Genomic DNA, 20,759 nt, shown 5'->3' with positions numbered 1-20,759 from the left:
ACAAACAGGAATGAATTAGTTCAAAAGCATAATCTTTTTCTTTTGGGAATTCACAGAAGAACCTCAGTTACAAGCAGCATGCAAATTTCTATCCCAAACACAGTAAAGGCTTTCCCTCATATATTATTCTCTAGAATTTATAGTATTTTGATTATTTTGAATTCAACTGTATCTGTCCTTCAAAAAGAAAGATAATAATCACAGACTTCTACTATCAAAGGGGATTCAGTTACCTTGACTGGACAGTTTAATCATTAGGCAAATGTTCAGCAATCCAGTAAAGATTAACAGTGATGGGTTGAATGGTGTCTTCCAAAACAGTTATTGAAGTCCTGACCCCCAGTACCTCAGAATGTGACCTTACTTGGAAATAGGGTTATTGCAGTTGGCAGTAATTAAATTAAATGAGATCATTCTGGAGTAGGGTAGGCCCTCAACCCAGTATGACCAGTGTCCTTATAAGAAGAGGAGAAGAGACACAGATAGGGCAGAGAAGGCAGAGATTGGAGTGATACATCTACAAGTCAAGGAAGCCAAGGACTGCTGGAAAATACCAGAAACTAGAAGAGGCAAGCAAGGATTTTTCCCTGCAGGTTTCAATGGCTCATGGCCCTGACAGCACGTGGATGTCTTACTTCCAGCTTCAGAACCGAGGCAATACATTTTAAACCACCCACCTAGGAAACTAATACACTGAACTTGCTAAATTTTTCTGCTGCTAGTGATCCTTCCCTTGTCCCAAGGATCTAGTCAAAAATCCCCTGTGGCAGTTTGATATTATTTATGAATTCTAAAAAGAGATTCTAATGTTTGTAAACTGGTCTGTTCCTCTGGGCATGAGACCCTCTGACTGATTTAAATTCAAAGGTTTTACGTTCACCTGATTAAATGAAGATTAGGGCTTTGATTCAACCTGGACATTAGGGCATGCAGGATTGAGTCCTTGCCCCCTTGTTGGGCTTATATAAACAGACGCTCAATCAAGGACACAGAAGTAGATACACAGAGGATCCTGCAGCCCGGGAAGAGAGACGGGCCTAATAGTTTACAGCTGACCTTATGAAGAGACCAGAGCACCTGAGCCCAGAAAGAAATGAGCCTTATGCCAGTCTACAGCTGAGATGGGAAGAAGCTGAACCCACGGAGCTTAATGAGGAAGAGAAAGGTTGAACCCTCACAGGCATACATTGCTTGCCATCTTGCTTCAACACATGGCAGCAGATTTTGGTAAGGAAATAACCTTGAGTTGGACTCTTTAGGGCCTTGTAGCTAGAAGCTTTTATCCCAAATAAATACCCTTTATAAAAACCAACAGATTTCTGGTACTTTGCATCAGCACCCCTTTGGCTAACGTATACATGCCCTTAAATGTTTATCTACCCTAATAGACAAAGAAAATGGTTCCTACTTGCTTTTCATGCAATATCCTTTGGACTGGTTGTCTAGGAAATGAAGATCAACCAACTAGTACATTCCTCCCAAAAGCACTCCAGGTAGGGCTTTTCTCAGATTCCCCCTTTTTCTGAATTTACTCCTTTTCTTAAATTGGTTTTTCTTCGTGGAAAAGACAACTTTATTTGAAGAGAGTAACAAGGATGAACTTGCTCTGCCAAATATTAAACACATTATAAGGCTATGATTGTTGATGCTACTAGTGCCAGGACTTCCTTTTCAGATTTGGGCTTCATAGTAACTAAAAGAAGATGAAATCCCCATAATGCAATGCCCAGGGAGTCACCCCACTAGGGCTCTGATACGTTGTGGCTCCTGGAAAGCAGTTCCCACTTCACCCACTTGAGGCCACCTCTAGGCCAAGACTTCTGTTCAAGGATCACTCTTCCAGTTTCAGGATGTTTGGCTTCTCCTAGCTTTCCTGGTCTTTCTCAGTTTCTGGCCATTATCCCTTTTATCTTCCAAACCAAAGCCTTGGTCTCTTCTCACCTCACCATATCTGTGGTTGACTTATTGTGAAGACTCTCAACTGTCCTTTCAAATCCAAGCCCCAAGTGTTAGCAACTGACATGTTGTCCAATTCTCAAAGGTAGGGGATGTTTGTTCTTGATCAAACCCAATAATCTAATCTTCAAGACTCAATGAATAGAACCACGTATGTGGCCCCTTAGCCCTGAGGAAAGTAGCCCTCATACCCAGCACCCACAACTGGCCAAACAGCTCTTCACCATCTGGAAAGAAAAAGAAAATAAAAGCTGAGTATTCATTTAAAGAGGTTTATATCCTGCTTTATAGACCTTAGTTCATCTAACCCTCACAAATATCTGCAATACAAAACTAAAAAGGTTATTACATTCTTTATATTTAAGGGACTCTCTGTGGAAAGGAACGCTCACTGTTCTTTGTATTTCGGGCAATGCTCAATTTATTGACTCCACACATTTAATAAACAAAATTTTGAAAATTAAGATTGCTTGTACATTTAAGCAATGTTTATACACTTAAATTACCTTGAGTGATCTAAGTCACAATAAAAAATAAAGTACAACTAATTTTTCAACCCTTCATACACAAATACAATGACTACAAAACCCAAAGCCTATTCAAACTATCAACCCAGTTGGGTTTAATTCATTTCCTAATTATTTCTATACTTGTTACGCCTCCTAAGGTTATACCAAAATGTAGTACAGATTACTAATTTCAATACCTCCCCATATTATACAAATCTCCCAGGACAAAAATAAAAATGGGTAGTATTTTATAGTACTCAAGTGTCCAGTCAAGAAACTAGAGGTTATTTCAGATACAGGGAATTAAATACAGAGACTGGTTACTAAAGTACTGGAAAGCTGGAGGAAGAGAAAGGGGAGGTGAGTTTTTGAAGCTCGGCATCTGTAGGAACACACCACTGCCCTCAGGCTGGTAGAGCAAAAGGGAAAGTGGTCTTACCCGAAACACACCACTTCATGTGTGAGGTCCCGAGCGCCCTCCACTGCCACCACCTCCTCAGAGGAGCCAGAACCTGAACCCAGAAGGGCCCTTCTCCTTTCTCTCCTCACACAGATGGTAACAAATATACTTCCATTCTTCATAAGTAGACACCTCCTAATAGAATAAAAGCCCTCAAAAAAACCCTGATGACCATTCTTCTACTTATCACATAACACAAACCTAAATATACATCATTGCATTGACTCTTCTTTTTCTCATATGACTTCCTTATTCTTCAGTTTATATTAACTTGTATTAAGGTTATTATTAAATTATTATAAACTTTTTACAAATTCAACTTTCATCTATTAATTCAACTTACTCCAATTAACTATAATTATCATTTTCTTTGTGATAGTAAAGTGCCAAAGGCAGGTGGGAACCCCTCCAGCTCTCCTGCTCTGTCCTTTCAGCCCTCCCTTAAAGTCCTTGAAATTGTTCTTGCTTTGCTCCAACTACAGCCTGAGTTTTCCCCCAATCAATTCATGGAATCAGAGCTCCTCCAAGGGACCCTGGGTCCTTAGGCAGACCAAACTCGGGGCAGGCAGGAGACATGAGAAAGTGAGTGACAGGCAAAACATTCCCACCATGCTTGTCCGTGCCTAGAAGCACTAGTGTGGAGAAGGTTTGCGTCATTAGGGTCTTGCCAATTTAGCATTACTGGGCCCTGTTTTTCTTAGAGATGAGGTTTCACTGACTCCTGAGATGTGTTTTCCTTTCTACTCTGTCTTTTCTCAGAGAAACTGAGGCTGAGATTACTTATGGAACATGTCCAGGGGGGCATCATCGGTAAGCAGCAGGAGGCTACTTCAAACCTGGTCTAACCCCAAAGCTCATGTTCTCTCAATTGCACAGCCCTTTGTGGAACAGAACCTATAGTTCTGGTCATTCGTCAACTTATTCCATTAATCAGCCCTCCTTTGCAGCTTAGGACTCACCTGTCCTTCTTCATCCTTGTTATGCAGTTGTAAGGTTATCTAAGTATGTCCTGCCCATTCTACCCACACTGTCAGTGAAGAAGAAACATTCCCAGAATTGCATCAAATTGAGAAAGAACTATTATATATATATACATATATATACATCTTCAAGAAGTATTGTCTCAAGGTAATCAAATTGCTTTACACTTCAAAGTCAAAATAGACATAAGGAATAGAGAATAAAGCGAACAACAGAAGAAATAATCTCTATATCAAGTTCAAAAGCTGTGTTGGAAATAGGTGCTAGTTTAACCATGTCAGTGAAAACCTAGGCTCACTTTAAAGTTTCTAATAAACTCAGCACAGTTTGGAATTCTCTGCAATGTTCCCCCATGAAAAGCAGGTTAGAAACACTGTACACATAAATCCACGTTTTCCCCGTTCTGTGGATGCCAAGGAAGTTTGTCATCTGTCTGGCGCTGTGGATAAAAAAAAGAGTAAGCTTTTATGGAGTTAAGATCTAGAGTATAGGTTATTAGGAGACAAGAGGAGGGCTGAGAAGGACTGTCGATGCTTAATGTACTAGAAGTTTTATTAACTTCACTGTAAAAGTGTGAAAATGCTAACACATTATAGTGAGTGGCATCTTGTTTATAAATGAGAATGTGGATGGAAAGGGTAGTCCAGGGATGTAAATGTCAATTGAAAGAAAGCTAGAAAATAGTCTAGGGACTAACACTGTCACCCCAGAGGTGGATGAGGATTGTGGTTGAAGATACACATGAAAGACTGGCCTTCTGTGAGCTAGAGCGGCTGTACATCACTATTGCAGGGTGGTGGGAATGTCAAGAAGCAACGAAAAATACAATTGGTGTAACCTATGGACTGTGGTTAACAGCAGTACTGTAATATTCATGCACCTATGCCAAACATGTACTGTGTTGATAATAGGGGAGTATGGAAAAAGTGTGCCAAATGTACACTATGGACCATGGTTGGTGGTAATAGTCTGACGATATTATCTCATAATCTGTGACAAATATTCCACCACAGTGTGGTGTATAGATGAAGGGGCGCGGTATGGGAATTCTACACATGTGCATGATTGTTTTGTAAATTCACAACTTCTGTAATAAAAATATTTTTTTTAAAATAATAATAGGGTGGGTTTGGGGAAAAATGCACCAAATCTAAGATCTGGACTATAATTAGTGGTAAGATTTTGATGATATTCCTTCATAATTTGTAACAAAAGTCTCACAACAATGTGAGGCATTGGTGGTGGGTTGTATGGGAGCCCTGTATGATGTTATGCATGTTTATTTTATAAGTTCACAACTTTTATTATACCCTTATTGCTTATGTATGTTCATATATGAGTGATATACTTCAAATTTTCTTTAAAAAAGAGTAAGCTTTTCCCATGAAATCGAACCCCCAAGCCTACTCCATTCACAGGAACAGGATTCACATTTCCATTATCTCCAAAGCACAGGAATCCTAACACAAGAAAACTAAACTTAAACTCAGAGTTAGTCTGGGACCCAAAAAAGCTCTGCAGTCTCAGAAAGGAGGGATACCAAAAAAGAATTAGGACCTGTTTTGGTTTTCTCATTGCTGAAGCAAATACTGAGTAATGGCTTGACTTAAACAATGAGAATGTATTGGCTTACAGTTCTGGGGCCAGGAGAAGCTTGTCAAGGTGATGCTTTCCTCCCAAGGCTGGTGGCTGAGGTTCACTGTCAGTGGCCCTTGGTCCAGGCTCCTCTCTCACATGGCAGTCACAGGCAGCTTCTCCTGGTGTGTCCCTTCTCTTCTAGACGCCATTGACTTTCAACCTCTAGATCTCCCTCTGTGGCTGCCTTCTCTATGCCCTTCCGTATAGGGCCTTCAGTAAGAGGATTAAGACCCATCCTGGGCCACACCGGCATCTGAAGGAGCGTCTTCAAAAGTCTTATTTATAAGGGTAATTTAACCATGTACTCAACAAACAAAAATACTTAGACCAGAATTAACTAACAAAAAATGTAATGGAACAAAATATTCCACTCTTAATACAAAACTAAATCACCAGGACCTAACTAGGAAGAAATCTAACAAAAGCAGTACAAGACCTAGAGAAAATTATAAAACTCTAAAGAAGGACATGGAAGAAAACATTTAAAAAGTGGTGATTTTACCCCAGTCACAGATGGTAGGTCTTACCATTTCAAATATTTCACTTTTTTTCCATTTTGATAAATGCAATGCAATTGCAGTTGAAATCTTGAGGGTTTTTTTCCCAAAGAACTTGTCAAGCTCATCCTCAAATTAATAGTGAAAAACAAAAAGAAAAGAAAAAAACAGCTAAGAAAAAAAATTGGAAAAGAAGAAGCAGGAGGAAAAGAGTGGGGATGAGGAAGGGAAGGGGAGTTCGACTTACTATGAAAGCTAGAGATGATAAAAGAACATACTACCAGGTATTGGTCCAGATAGACAAATAGACCAAAGGACCCCTCTAAATGTGCTCCCACATCCACCTATTACAGAGGCAGCGTTATAATTTAGACCGATAAACTTCAGTTTCCTCATTTGTAAAATGTCCCGTTGAGGGCTCAGCCTGAGCTGGGGTAAATGCTCAGGAAATGTTTATTAACATTGCTGTGACTGTGTGTATTCTCATCATCATCAGTGGCCGGGAGCACTCCCACATGGTCCCCCAATCATTTCTTTTCATTTGCCAGGCTCCCCGGTGCCTGGGGCAGAGCCCTTGCAAGTTCCTGGAATCCTGACGGAGACCTTGCATAGGTAGGGGTTTGTTTCCGTCACATGAGAGGAAGCCTGAAGTTCCATAGTTGTTCGTGGAGTCAATAAAGAGGCAAGCCCCTTTTCTCTTCCTGTTCCAATTTCCCAGTGGTTAGCTTCTGACTTCACAACCTCAAAGTGGTTGCTGTACCTCCAAGCCTTGTGTCTGTATTCCAGGAAGGAAAAAAGGGGAGGGTGAAGGGCAACGGACACTGCGAGTGCCCCAGCCAAGCCATACCCCTCTTACAAACCTTTCCCAGGTCCTGGGTGCAGGAGGGAGGAGGTTGACATGTTTCTAGTCAGTAGATATGACTTTTATATAATAATCCCCATATAGTTCTGAGCTGGTTGGGTGGGGGTGGGGTGATGTCAGCTTATGTTTAGAGATGACAATTGGATTTGGCTATTTAGGTTTGGGTGTTGAGATGGCTAAAGGAATCTAAGTAACTAAACCACCTTTGGTTGACACAGACTTATCATTTCAAAAGTGTTTCTTTTTTTAAGAAAACCATGAGTTTGGTCAGGAGAGGCAGAGCTGCCTCAGAACCTGTCCTCTGGTGAGGCTCGCGGACAGCAGGTGAGCTGGCTGGAGCCCTGAGGCCCAGGCAGGACCCCAAGTGCCCTAACTCCTCAGCTCGTGCCCTGTTAAGACTAATTTATTTGGGGAAACATCAGGGGACCATAGACAGAACCTAAATTATGTGTTGGGCCAAAAAAGTTGCCAGAATAAGGCACTTGTTGATGGACTTGTAGAAAAATGGCTTGAGATTCTATTCTGGTTAAGTCCAAGCTTAATTATTTGCAGAGGAAAGTCTTTGAACTTGGAGCCGTGGAACACTGTAGAACTCTGTGTGTAAATGTGTTGTCTTCCTCTTTGGAAGGATCTAAGATTGCTGTGATCTGGTAGCTAGTGAAAGATGCCAAAGTTATGGGCTTGGTTTTCTGGTTTTGTTTTTGTTTTTTAAAAAAAAGATTCTAATGGTGCCAAAAAAGTATGTATTAAAACATCATTCTTACTTAGTTTCCAACAGTCTGGGGCTGAAGAAAAGTCAAACTCTTGTACTTGGGTGTGATGATACCAGAGCCAGGACTTCTCTGGTTTCACCACTCCACCAGTGTTTCTACCTCACTTTTGGAAGAAGTCATATACCTCATGTTAGCATCTGGCAGGTCTCTAAAAAGAACAGTATTAACTCACTGGAGAGTGAATAGGAGCAGGGAGCTACCTCTAGAAGAAAACGCTTTTCATAAATCCCAGGGGAAATGTTTGATTGACTTTGAAAGAGAAACTTTGAAACCAAATATTCCTATACTCAGGGAAATGTGGTCATAAATCCAAGTAGGACCTACCAACCTGGCATTCCCCCCACCGAGAAGAATTATGCACAGCATTGTCATGCTGTTCAGTGTTACGAAACTACTGGTTAATCTGACCTATTTGAGGACTTAACTGCAAATAAAGACCTTTAGGTCTCTTCTTCTCTTGAAGAGAAAAAGATTTTATCTAAATTTTGAATGTCTGCACATAAATGTCCTTTTAGGGGCAATCTAAGTGTCTGTTGGAAATATCTAATATTTGAAAGGGGGATTGTTGTTTTTAGGATGGCAAGTTTTCTTTCTTGCATTTTCCTTTTTCCCTAAAGCCAATGCAGATAAGAGGATGGGTGGGTAAGGGATGTTATTTTCAACTAGCATTTAGGTACAGTTGGGTGGTTGGGAGGGCTGTTAGTACTTGTTTATGAATCTGCCTAATACTGTCCATTAGCTGTTATGCCTGGTCAGCAAAATGCTTAAATTTTTAAATGTAGAACACATGACTAAGTTGAGCCTTTTCTTTTTTCTTACCTTTTTTTTTTTTTTTCAGAAATGTAAGTACAGAATTGAGCATGTTGCCCGGTGATAGAATGATTAAGTTAAACATTTTGCATTTTAATTTGTCCAAGGCAGACATGATGTGAGGAATATGCACCGCCAGAACGACTCCCCTGGCCACAGAAACCATGTGGCAAGGCCATCTGGGGTGTCAGCTCCCTCTTGCTTTGAAAATGGGCAATGCAGTGGCAACATGGTTCCCATCGATTTAGTGGCAAGTGAAGGTCTTTTCCCGACCTTGGGGGGGAAAAAGTCTTAAATGTTATACTGGAGGCTGCAGACATGGCAGGAAATGAGCAGGCAAAGAACCAATGGAAAAGTGTTCAGAAACCCCTGTGCTAGCTAACAGGCTTCTGAACGTATCATTAGGGGCCACAGAGAAGGCTGGAGAAGGCAGCAAGGAGATGCTGTATGAACTACTGCAGCCTTAAAACAAAGTCGGTGTCTCTTTGGACTTCAAAATTATTCCTATGTAGTTTATTTTATTTTTGTTTAATTTAAAAAACAAGAGGGTTCCTCCTCCCTCCATGGAGTGGGAGGGGGGTGGGGGGGAAACAAAGCCTTTCCCAGAAGCTGCACACAGAAACTTCTTGAATATCACCAGCCAGCATCAGGTCACACAGCCGCCCCAGCTGTGAGGGCGCTGGCATGAGTATTTAGCTGGGCACATCATCACCTGAACATTAGGGTTCAGGTAGTAAGGAAGAAAGGGAGGATACTGGGGAGGCAGCGAGCAGTGTCTCCCTCAGCAACCTTCTCTGGAGACGTACACCCGTCCCCTCCCCAGCCTTCGCTGTTCCTTGGGACAGGTGCTATCCTAAAACCAGCCAGTCCTGGTCAGCCTGAGGAGGGCATGGACGTTGAGAAGAGAAGTGGGTACCAGCCATGGTGCTGTGCCCTGGCGAGGAGCTCATGACCCCCCAAGCAGAGTGGACACCGTTAACGCAGGCCCAGGAACTGTTTGTTTTTGAGGAGCCGCGCTGTTGGAAATGGAAAAAGGACTGGGTAAGTACTTTCCTGGAATTGGCAAAACCGGTAAAAAATAATGTTCCATCAGGACCCCTTGTTACAAAAACAAAAACAAAATTACTGAAGTGTGGGCCAAGAGGAAGCAGGTCCAGTGCAGAGTGGGTGGCATTATATGGTTTGTGTAGTGATTAAGAAATGCAGACGAGCCAGTCCTGGTTAGACAGTCTCTCGTCCACACTTCTGACTCCCTTGCTCGCAGGCTTTCCGCGCCTGGGAGGAACAAATGGATGCACCTACCTTAACCAGTGGCCTCTGGCACCTCCCACTCAGGCTCTCCTAGGCGAGGAAGAACACAAGGACAGTTTTCCCATCAATCTAACTGCAAGTTCCTAAACTGTGGTTCTTAAAGTCGGGTCCCTGGACCAGCCATGTCAGCCTTACCTGCTATAGTTTGCTACAGCTGCTCCAAAGTAGATACCACAAAATGGGTTGAATTTTAACAGTGGGAATTAATTTGCTTACAAGCTTACAGTTTTGAGGCTGAGAAAAATGTCCAAACCAAGACACTGCAAGGTGATGCTTTCTCCCCAAAGACAGGCTGCTGGTGATCCTGGACTCCTCTGTCACATGGCAAGACACGTGGCAGCATCTCCTGGTCTAGTCCTTCTCTTCCATGATGTTCATTGTTTTCAGCTCCTTGTTTCTCTCTCTTTGTCTGAATTTCACTCTCTTATAAAGGACTCCAGTAAAAGGATTAAGACCTGCTCTGAATGAGGTGGATCACATCTTAATTTAAGATCCTACTCACTGAAAAATCCCTACTTACAGTGTGTCCACACCCACAGGAGTGGATTAACTTTAAGAACATATCTTTCTGGGGTGTGTACAGCTTCAAACCATCACACCTGGGGACTTGTTAGAAATGCAAACTCTCAGGCCCATTGTGGACCTACTGAATCAGAACCTCTGGGGGTGGGGCCTGGCAATCTGTGTTCAACAAGCTCTCCAGAGGATTCTGAGACATCTTCAAATTTGAGAACCACTATCCTAGATCAATGCCATATAGCAGGGAAATATTCAGTATTGGTGCCAGTCTGTGGTTTCCTAACATATATCACAAAAGGGTATTGAAACCAGTAAACTGTTAAATTGGTCGACTGGATTCTATAGTAGACTAATATGTTCAGAGAGAGTTTAGGGTATAAGATGAATTAAGAAAGCCCCGAAAGGCCTACAATTAAGTTATAAATATTTAAAAATTGTATCACAGCAAGATATAGTATATTTGCAAAAATAGATCTTATTAGAGTTTTGGGCTCCAATTATAGAGATAAGATGTATCAAAAAGTTTTGCTTAATTACCACCACTGTTATAACCCAATTTTAACAAAGCATCCAAAAGGCTCTGCTCTTGACAAGGTTGGGGCTCACCAGGTAATCACTGCTGTGGTAGGCATTTGTGCTGTTCCAAATATTTTCAGTTCTCCACCTGGGAACTAATGATACTGTACCTTCCCACCCCCTGAAGCAGTTATTCTTGCCTATGTGGCATGCGTTGGCAAATGAAAGGTGAGGGAAGTGATATGCATCACCTTTGGACAGGAACTTTAAGAGCCTGAGCATAATTCACCCTGCAGTCTTTTTTCCTCCACCATAGCAATGAGCAACACTCTAGGTGGGCCTGTTCCATCAGCCCGATCCAATGCGAGCAAAGCTCCTAGTCAACCCATGATAAGAGCTGTAGTGAGAGCCACAAATAAACCTTTGTTATTTTAAGCCTTGAGATTTAAGAGTTGTTTGTTATTGCAGCATAACCTAGCCCATCCCAACCACCACATCAGTTTATTCACAATTTGTCATGCTCTCACATATATCTGATTTCAAACATTTGATTGTTTCATTTCAGTCAAACAACAGTCATCTCAATTAAACTACTGAATTTTTTTGTTTGGTTTCTTTAAAAACCTAAACTATCTCATAATAAGGCCTTGTATGATACCTCTAAGCCTGGCCCCATAGTTGGTGAGGCTGCTACAGTCATGGCTGGTAGCTGTCAAGGAAGGAGAGGGTCTCTTCTCTAGCTAGTTCAGTCCCAAGTTGGTGGAATATCTTGATATGGATGTCTGGAGGAAGGAGGTGAATGTGGTTTTCCCAGGCTGTGTTTGCTTCCCCCAGCCCCTGGCACAAGCAGACCCCCCACAGGGCAGCCTAATGTCTCTGGTTCCTGACAACAATACTTATCTCAGCAATCCATTAAGAATTTTTCAAGTGGTGTAACAAAATCACACTCAAATTGGCTTAAATAATAAAGTTGGTTTTATTAAGTTTATTTATTTGTTCATTCACTACAATTTTATGATTTAGTTCTTACAACTAAAAAGTCTAGAGAACCTTTTTTGCACCTGGTTTTCTGCCAGGAACACAGGTGTCATGAAAACCATGGCTATACCTTAAGCCAAAATGGCAAAGGAAAAGACTCCTATCAGGGTTGTCATCATTGGACATGTAGATTCGGGCAAGTCCAAGGCTACTGGCCTGATCTACAAATGTGGTAGGATCTACAAAAGAAACATCAAAAATTTTTGAGAAGGAGGCTGCTGAGATGAGAAGGGGATCCTTCTGGTAGGCCTGGGTCTTGGATAAACTGAAAGCTGAATGTGAGCTGAGCAGGGTATCCCCGCTGATTTCTCCCCATGGGAATTTGAGACCATCAGTATTATGCGACCATCACTGATGCCCCAGGACACAGAGACTTAATTAAAACCATGATTGCAGGCACACAGGGTGACTGCTCTGTCCTGCTGCTGCTGCTGGTGGATATGAAGCTGGTGTCTCCAGCTCCAAGGGATGGAAAGTCACCTGTGGGGACGGCAGTGTCAGTGGAACCACACTGCTTGAAGCTCTGGACTGCATCCTGCCACCAGTTCATCCAAATAACAAGGCCTTGCATCTGCCCCTCCAGGATGCATATAGAACTGGTGGTGTTGGTACTGTCACTGTGGCCGGGCACAACGATCATCTTTGCTCCAGTCAGCCTTACAACTGAAGTAAAGTCTGTTGAAAGGCACCATGAAGTTTGAGTTGCCATGTCAACTGGCAGCATCACCAGATTTCACGAATTTGGGGCCACCTTTGAGCTTCTTACCAGAACAGCAATCTTCTCCTAAAGCTCAACAAACTTTCAAGCAATGTGAGCAGTGTGGCGATCCAGCACAGGGGCACCGCCAGCCCTGAGCTCACCTGGAAGGCTGAGGACAACCACCTGAGCAGTGCAACCAGCTGCTTCCACTCTGGGCCACGTTTGCCATCCCCAGCCACCTTGCCCTGATGAACCTCTTTTACAGACATGTTCTTGACACTGAAGCCCACATTGTCCCCAGGAAGAGCTTCACTCAAACTTCATGGTTTGATAGGAAGCACATCATATTGTGACACTCTTATGGGGGGGTACATCTACTTCTCCATGGAGGTCAGAATCTGCAAACTAAAGACTTTCCTACTTTCTTGAAGGAAGGAGTCTTTGCACCGGACAATTTGATTACAATGTGTCTGAGCATGGTTCTCTTTGAGTTTATCCTGTTTGAGTTTTGTTGGGCTTCTTGAAAGTACATCTTCATGTCTTTCATTAAATTTGAGAGGTTTTCTGCTACTATTTCTTTGAATATTCCTTCTGCCCTCTTCTCTCCTCCTTCTCCTTTTGGAACTCCCATAATGTGTATATTGGTATGCTTGATGGTGTCCCACGGGTCTCTTAGGTTCTGTTTATTCTTTTCTTTTTCTGTTCCACACCTGGATCATTTCAATTGTCTTGTCTTCAAGACAATTCTTTCTTCTGCCACCTGCAATCTGATGTTGAAACCTCTAAGGAAGGTTTCAAAAAATTCCTTAAAGGAATTTTTCACTTCAGTTATTGTGCTCTTCAATGTCAGTTTTTCTGGTTAGTGTCTGTTGAGAATCTCAAAGAGATGCCCATTTTGTTCATTCGTTGTTTTCCTCATATCCTTTAGCTGTTTCTCTGTATTTCCCCCTTTAACTCCCTGAGCATTTTTTTTTTACTTTTTTGTATTTTTATTTTTAATTTTTATTAAAGAAGTTGTAAGCTTACAAAACATTCATGCATAATGTTCATAATTCCCGTACATCACTCCTCACCAACATCTTACATTGTTGTGGAACATGTGTTACAGATTATGAAAGAACATCATATTACCACCAACTGTGGTCCATAGCTTACATTTGGTATGTTTTTCCATACAACCTCTGTTATTGAGGCCATGTATTAGTATATTAGTATTGTCCATCTGTTATAGTTCTTGAGAAAACATTCTCATGTTTGTACTGTTAACCACAGTCCATCTTCCACCACATGGTTCACTGTGTTATGGAGTCCCATGCCTTGTACAGTCTATTCAAAGTGTGCACTCAGGGGCTCACTTTCATCATAAGGTTTTACAGTCATCATCTCAGTAAATTTTTGAACATTTTCTTTAGTTGAAAAGAAAAAATCCCAAACCCCCTTCTTATTGACCCTTGGTGTTGATATAATACCTTCATTGACACTGATGCAAGAATATTAAAATATTGCTATTAACTGTAGTCCATCAGTTACATTAATTGTATTTTCCCATGCATTACCATATTCTTACCACCTTGTAATAGTGAAATGCATTTGTTCTAGTTCACACATTAATATTCTTGTGTTTGTATTATTAACACAATCCTCATCCACCTCTGGTTTCACTATGGTAGTCAGCTAGATTATTCTCTAGCTTTCTTTCCACTGCCAATCATTACTAAAGTAAATATTTTTTCACTGATGTCTTCCTCTGTAGTAACTCCACTAGTAACATCATCTCCCCAGCATCACCTTCTTCTTCTTCATTCACTGAGGTGGGCTGTTGAGAAGGATCCAGGCTCACGCCTTCCTCCTGGAAGTGAAATACACACAAATCCCCAAGACCACCAGCTCCTCAGGCTCGGCTTCCAAATACAGCAATGTTGTCTCCTGTCCCTGCTGGACTCCTTCTCCGGGTAGAAGCGTCACTAAAGGATGAGGTTGCACTCTGTTCTGAAGGCTTGAGCCCACCCACGTCCTTCATGATAACCAAGGTCTCCTTGACTTTCCTACTGGGCTGGACCAGGCTTGACTTGGGCAGGAAGGTGAGGAAGTGCTCCAACGCCAGTTAGTGGATGGTCTTGGGCCCACTGGTGGCATCTCCTAGTAGATCTTGGCCCAGTTTGAGTTTGGAGGAACTCTCAGCATAAAGGACCACTTTGGCTTTGGGGCATAGGAACCACTTTTGCACCCATGGTGCCTTGCAACCATACAACACATTCATTTCGGCACCTCTTCCAGAAGCTCCTCTTATTGAAGGAAATCTTTTGTGGCCTGTGCCACCCCTGGGCACTTGCCAGAGTTGGACCAGTGACCCAGGCTTGGGAAGAGACCAGGAAACTAGGCACGAAAGGCCGAGCACTCCCTCGGCCTTCGGGGTTTCTGTCCTCTCAAGCTACCAGCACTATTGGTGCACGGTGCCGTCACTTTGGGAGGACAGCAGGGACACGGTGCTTTATGGGAGGCTGGCACCTATGAGGCCATGAAATCACACCCAGTGCCTCGTTTCCAGTTCTAATGCCTGGTCTCCCTGCTCAGAGCGAGCAGTCTGCACTTGAGAAGCGGAGGCTCCAGGAGGGCCTGCAGAGCTCTCAGGATTGGAAGGAGGCCAGGCCGGCAGCAGGTGCCCTCAGTGTGGCTCTGCCCAGGAGACGGAAAGCTGGAGGCTGCCTCCAGAGCTCCATGGTGGGCTGGCTCCACTCCCCATGCGGACAGGCTAGCTCCAGGGTTTCTTGAGCATACGGAGGATCATTAACTTCCAGTCTGCATTCGGTTAGTCCAAAATCCGGTCCTCTTAGTTGATGGCTTCTGGATTTTTATCTTGTTCCTCTGGATGGGCCATAATTTCCTGTTTCTTTGTTTGTCTTTAATCTTTTCTTGCACACTGTATGTTTTAATATTTTAAAGTGTTAACTCTGGGATGTAATCCCTGAGCTGCAATTCCTTATGTTTGTGTCCAGCTAGTGATATAGCAGAGATTTTCTTAAATACCAGGAGCTAAACAAAACAAACCAAAGCACAAAGAACCTTTCACTGTCTTTGTAAATTGGATCTCCTTTGCCTGACGGAGTCCTTCAAAGCTTAGGCCTCCTATCAAGAAGATCAGCCAGAGGCAGATAGGAAGTTCAGGGAACTCTCTGTCTTTTCGGAGCCTGCGTGGAGCCAGGAAGCCTGTTGCTTTTCCAGGGCTTGTGCCTTCCAGAAGTCATAGGCATTCCCCCTTTACAGCTCATAAGAGTTCAAGGGAATGCACCTCTGCATGCTTTGAAACAGAATGTCTCCCCATCCTGGATGCTCTCTTGCCTGACTTAATGCAGGTAGTCCTGTGCTCCAGGTCCTTTCAACCTAAATGTTTCTCACACTCTCCCAGCTATCTACAGTCAACTTCTCTGCCCTCAGGACAAACTCTGGGAGGGTGAACCTGAAGAAGTTCTCAGCTCAGTCTCTTAGGTTTCCCCTTGATAGACTGGCACTGACACACACACACCCCCCATAGGCACACAGAGCCCTAATGTAAACCATGGACTATAGTTAATTGTACAGTTACGAAAATGTTCTTTCACCAATCGTAACAAAAGCGCCACAATAATGCAAGGGGTTAATTATTTAATAATAAGGTGGTATATGGGAATCTTGTATTTTAGGCATGATTGTTCTATAAACCCACAAATTCTCTAATAATTTTTTTTCTTAAGTTTACATTGAAAGGCAAAAAGTCCAGAGTATTTAACACAATACTGAAGTAGAAAAACAGGCTGGAGGACTGACACTACCAGACTTCAGAACTTACCATAAAGCCACAAATTTCCAAACAGTGTGTTATTGGTGAAATAATAGACAAATAAAGAAACGGGATAGAATAGAGAATGTGGAATAGACACACACAAATACAGTCAAATAATTTTGACAAAAGAACAAAGAAGAAACGATAGTCTTCTCAAAAAATGGTACTAGAACAACTGATCATTCACATACAAAAAATGAAATCTAGACACTTGTTCAAGTTTGCTAATGCTGCTCAAAGCGGATACTATGAAGTAAGTTAGATTTTAATTTTAACAGTGGGAATTTATTAGTTTATGAGATTATAGGAGTTTTTTTTGTCTTTGTTTTTTACCCCCTTCAAGACAGCTCCCTCATCTCTTTGCTCACTGTTTTTGCTCATTGTCTGTGCTTGTTGTCTGCTCAGTTTTTTATTAGTTTGTTTTGGGCTTTTTGCTCGTTGTCTGCTTGCTTTCTTTTTCTTCAGGAGGCACTGGGAACCAACCTGGGACCACCCATGTGGGAGGCGGGGCACTCAACTGCTTGAGCTACATCTGCTCCTTGCCCTTTTTGGTTTTTTGCTCATTATCTAGTCGTCTGCTTGTTGTCTGCTTGTTTTTGTTCTTTGCTCAATGTTTCCTCGTTGTCTGCTCATTGTTTGCCTTCTTAGGAGGTACGAAAAACTGAACCTGGGACCTCCCAGGTGGGAGGCAGATGCCCAACTGCTTGAGCCACATCAGCTCCCCAAGATCAGTTTTAAGGCAGAGAAATATCCAGATCAAGGCACCATCAGGAGATGCTTTCTCCCTGAGGAGCGAGGACTAGCTGCTGGCTATCATGGACTCCTCTGTCACATGGCCAGGCACATGGTCTCTCCCTTCTCCTCCAGGTTGTATTGCACTCAGCTTCTTGCTTTTCTGGCCTTTCTCTATCCTAATTTCATTCTCTTATAAAGGACCCCTGTAAGAGGATTAAGACCCACCCTAAATGAAGGGGGTCACATTTTAACTTAAGATCCTACTCACCACAAGGTCCTACATACAATGGGTTCACACCTACAGAACAGATTAACCTTAAAAGCATACATTTCTGGGGTACATACAGCTTCAAACCATCACAACACTGAATTTATACTTTAAAAAAAAATTAACTCAAAATGAAGCATAGATCTAAATGTAAAATGCAAAGCTATGAAACTTCTAGAAGATAGCATAGGTGCTAAATCTAGGTTTAGAAATGAGGTATTAGCTACAACACCAAAAGCATGATCCGTGAAGGAAAAAATTAATAAGTTGTTTTCATTCAAATAAAAAAGCTTCTGCTCTATGAAAGACATAATTAAGATGGTGAAAATGTAAGTCACAGACTGGGAGAAAATGTTCACAAAATACATATGCGATTAAGGACTTTTATCCAAAATATACAAATAACTTTTCAAACTCAACAAAAAGAAAATAAACAATTCAATTAAAAAGTGGGCAAAAGTTCTGAACAGACACCTCACCAAAGATGATACACAGATAGCAAATAAGCATATGAAAAGATGTGCAACACCATATGTCATTAGGGAATTGGAAATTATGATGAGATGCTGCCACACACTTATTAGAATGGCTAAAATCAAAAACAATGACACCACCAAATGCTGGCAAGGATGAGGAGCAACAAGAACTCTCGCTCCCTGCTGGCAGGAATGTGCAATGGTACTGCCCTTTGGGGAGACTGGCAGTTTCTTACCAAACTAAACATAAGCTTACCATGTAATCCTGTAATTGCATTCCTAAGTATTTACCCAAATGAGTTAAAAGCTGATGTCCACACAAAAACCCACACACTAATATTAATACCCACTTTATAAGAAAAGAAAAGAAAAAAGTACTCATTTATTCATAATTGGCAAAAATTAGAAGCAACCAAGATATCCTTCAATAGGTTATTGGATAAACAAACTGTGTTACAATGGAATATTATTCAGCAGTAAAAAGAAATGAGCTATCAAAACATGAAAAGGCATGGAGGAACCTTAAGTGCATTTTGCTAAGAGAAAGAAGTCAGTCTTAAAAGGCACATATTCTGTGATTCCAAAAAATTCCATAGATTCCATACTTCATGATATTCTACAAAGACAAAGGCAAAACTATAAAGACACTAAAAAGATCGGGGCGGGGTTTCAGGGGACAGGGATAAAGGGGAGAGATGAATAGGTGGAGCACAGGGCATTTTTAGGCAGTAAACTGTTCCATATGATACTATAATGGTAGATACTTGACACAATGCACTTCTCAGACCCAAAGAACTGTACAACACAAAGAGTGAGCCCTAGTGTAAACTGTGGACTTGAGTTAATAATGTATCAATATTGGTTCATCAAATGTAACAAATGTACCACACGAATGCCAAATGTTAATAATAGGGGAAACTTGTGGATGGGGGAGAGGGAACTCTCTGTACTTTCCACTCTAAAAAATAAAGTCTATAATTAATTAAAAAAAAAAAAACTAAGCTTGGAACAGGCCCTAGTCTACATAACAGCACTTCTTCCTTTTGTCTTTTCTGTGTGTCTATCTTCTTCTGTCTTTGTGACTTTCCAAGATTCTCCTCATCTCACAGCATAGACACTGCTTGTTGGCTACCATTCCCCCACCCCTCTCCATCCTTGCTCAGTGACAAGAGATTGCCCCTTGCCTCCCACGATCCATTCTCCCTGTAGGGACCTTGTTGAAGCTCTGCCCTGATCCTTGAGTTCCTTTCCTTTTTTTTATTTTTATTTCTCTCCCCCACCCCCACCCCGGTTGTCTGTTCTCTGTGTCTATTTGCTGCTTCTTTTGTCCGCTTCTGTTGTCGTCAGCTGCACGGGAATCTGTGTTTCTTCTTGTTGTGTCAGCTCTCCGTGTGTGCAGCGCCATTCCTGGGCAGGCTGCACTTTCTTTCGCGCTGGGCGGCTCTCCTTACGGGGCGCATTCCTTGTGTGTGGGGCTCCCCTACGCAGGGACACCCCCGCCTGGCAGGGCACTCCTTGTGCGCATCAGCACTGCGCATGGGCCAGCTGCACACGGGTCAAGGAGGCCCGGGGTTTGAACCAGGGACCTCCCATGTGGTAGACGGACGCCCTAACCACTGGGCCAAGTCCACCGCCCTGGGTTCCTTTTCCTGGATTTGCTTCTCCCACTTGGTATGCTTTTGCTTCTTACCTATGTACCTGTGACTCTGCTCAGGAGGGCTGTCCTGGTACTACTGGAGCCCTTTTGCACCCACAGAGAGAGAGCCTTAAGTACCTGAGGTCCACACACACACATACACACACACACACAGGAAACTCTTAGCCAATATGGGCTTCCACACTCAGCTTACACAGGTATAGGAATATAGAGCCCAGCTCCCTTGCTTCAGGTGGGGACGACTGTGAGGCATAATGTACACTCCAGAACTCCCCAATGGGATCACACTGAAGCTACATTCTGTGCAACTTAGTCTGAGATCCTTGCTTGGCTATCCCCTCCTGGTCCTTGTCTCTCCTGGGAGCACTTCCTTCATAAATCTCTTGTACACAATCTTCAACTCTGCTTCTGGGACACTCGACTTCAGATACAACTCTTCTTCCTGAGAAACAGAATCCTGATTTTTATTCTGGCACACGGCCTCCCTGAAAAAAAGACTACATTTCCCAGCCTCCTTTGCAGGTAAGAACATGCCAATTAGATATAAGCAGTTCCCTGTAGAACTGCTGGAATGTCCATAAAAGGGATGCGTGTGCTCCTCCACCCTTGCTTATTCCAGCTAATGGCTAGAGCTCATCTTGGACTTGACAACATTGGATGCACCCTTAGAAAGTGGGAGCAGAGATCTGGAAAGAATCTGGGTCCATAGCAATTTCATGAACCTGCCAATACTACCCATGGGTTGTATACCTTGCCCCCACCCCCAGCTTATTTTATGTGAGAACTATGTTTGTTTAAACCAGTCATTTGTCATTTTGTCCTATACAGCCAAATTTAATACTAACCACTATAAAGGCTGAAAAGGGGTGAATAAACTTGCTTTTCTAGCTTCCCTTGCAGCTAGAGTTTGCTAGTGTGACTCCATTCTGACCAAAGAGATATAAGGAAAGGTCTGATAGGGGCAAGGGCAGGGGCAGTGGAGAAAAGGTTCTGAGAGATATTTTTCTTCCCTGATGAACAAAAACAGGTACATTGATATGCGGCTCTCTTGCACCCCGAGAACTCACTCTCTGCTTCCTGACTTTGGCTGTGGCATGCAAAGATATGTTGTCTGGAGCTGTGCCAGTCATTCTGTAACCATGATGCAACAAGACCATAGACAAAAAGCCAACCATCTGAGGAGAGCTGTGCAGAAGGATGGAGAGATCCCAGATCCTTCAGAAAATCACTGAG

The 20,759-nt window shown here is 42.5% G+C and overlaps 1 long non-coding RNA gene across 2 annotated transcripts in view; it reads left to right on the top strand.

The window, feature by feature from the left end:
- The window catches only part of LOC139438868 (uncharacterized), a 51,742-nt gene extending 31,548 nt beyond the window's left edge, over positions 1-20,194 (top strand). Inside the window, exons 3-4 of one of the 2 annotated variants that reach the window (XR_011648599.1) lie at positions 6,590-9,527; positions 12,267-20,194. This is a non-coding gene — a long non-coding RNA (uncharacterized lncRNA). Of the gene's footprint in view, positions 1-6,589 lie in introns of both variants that reach the window. The other variant, XR_011648598.1, reaches the window with a different exon arrangement.
- Positions 20,195-20,759: the final 565 nt, after the last annotated feature.

This window comes from Dasypus novemcinctus, chromosome 4 (assembly GCF_030445035.2).
Source record: "Dasypus novemcinctus isolate mDasNov1 chromosome 4, mDasNov1.1.hap2, whole genome shotgun sequence".
Lineage (NCBI taxonomy): Eukaryota > Metazoa > Chordata > Mammalia > Cingulata > Dasypodidae > Dasypus > Dasypus novemcinctus.
This window is presented reverse-complemented; position numbering and strand designations above follow the sequence as displayed.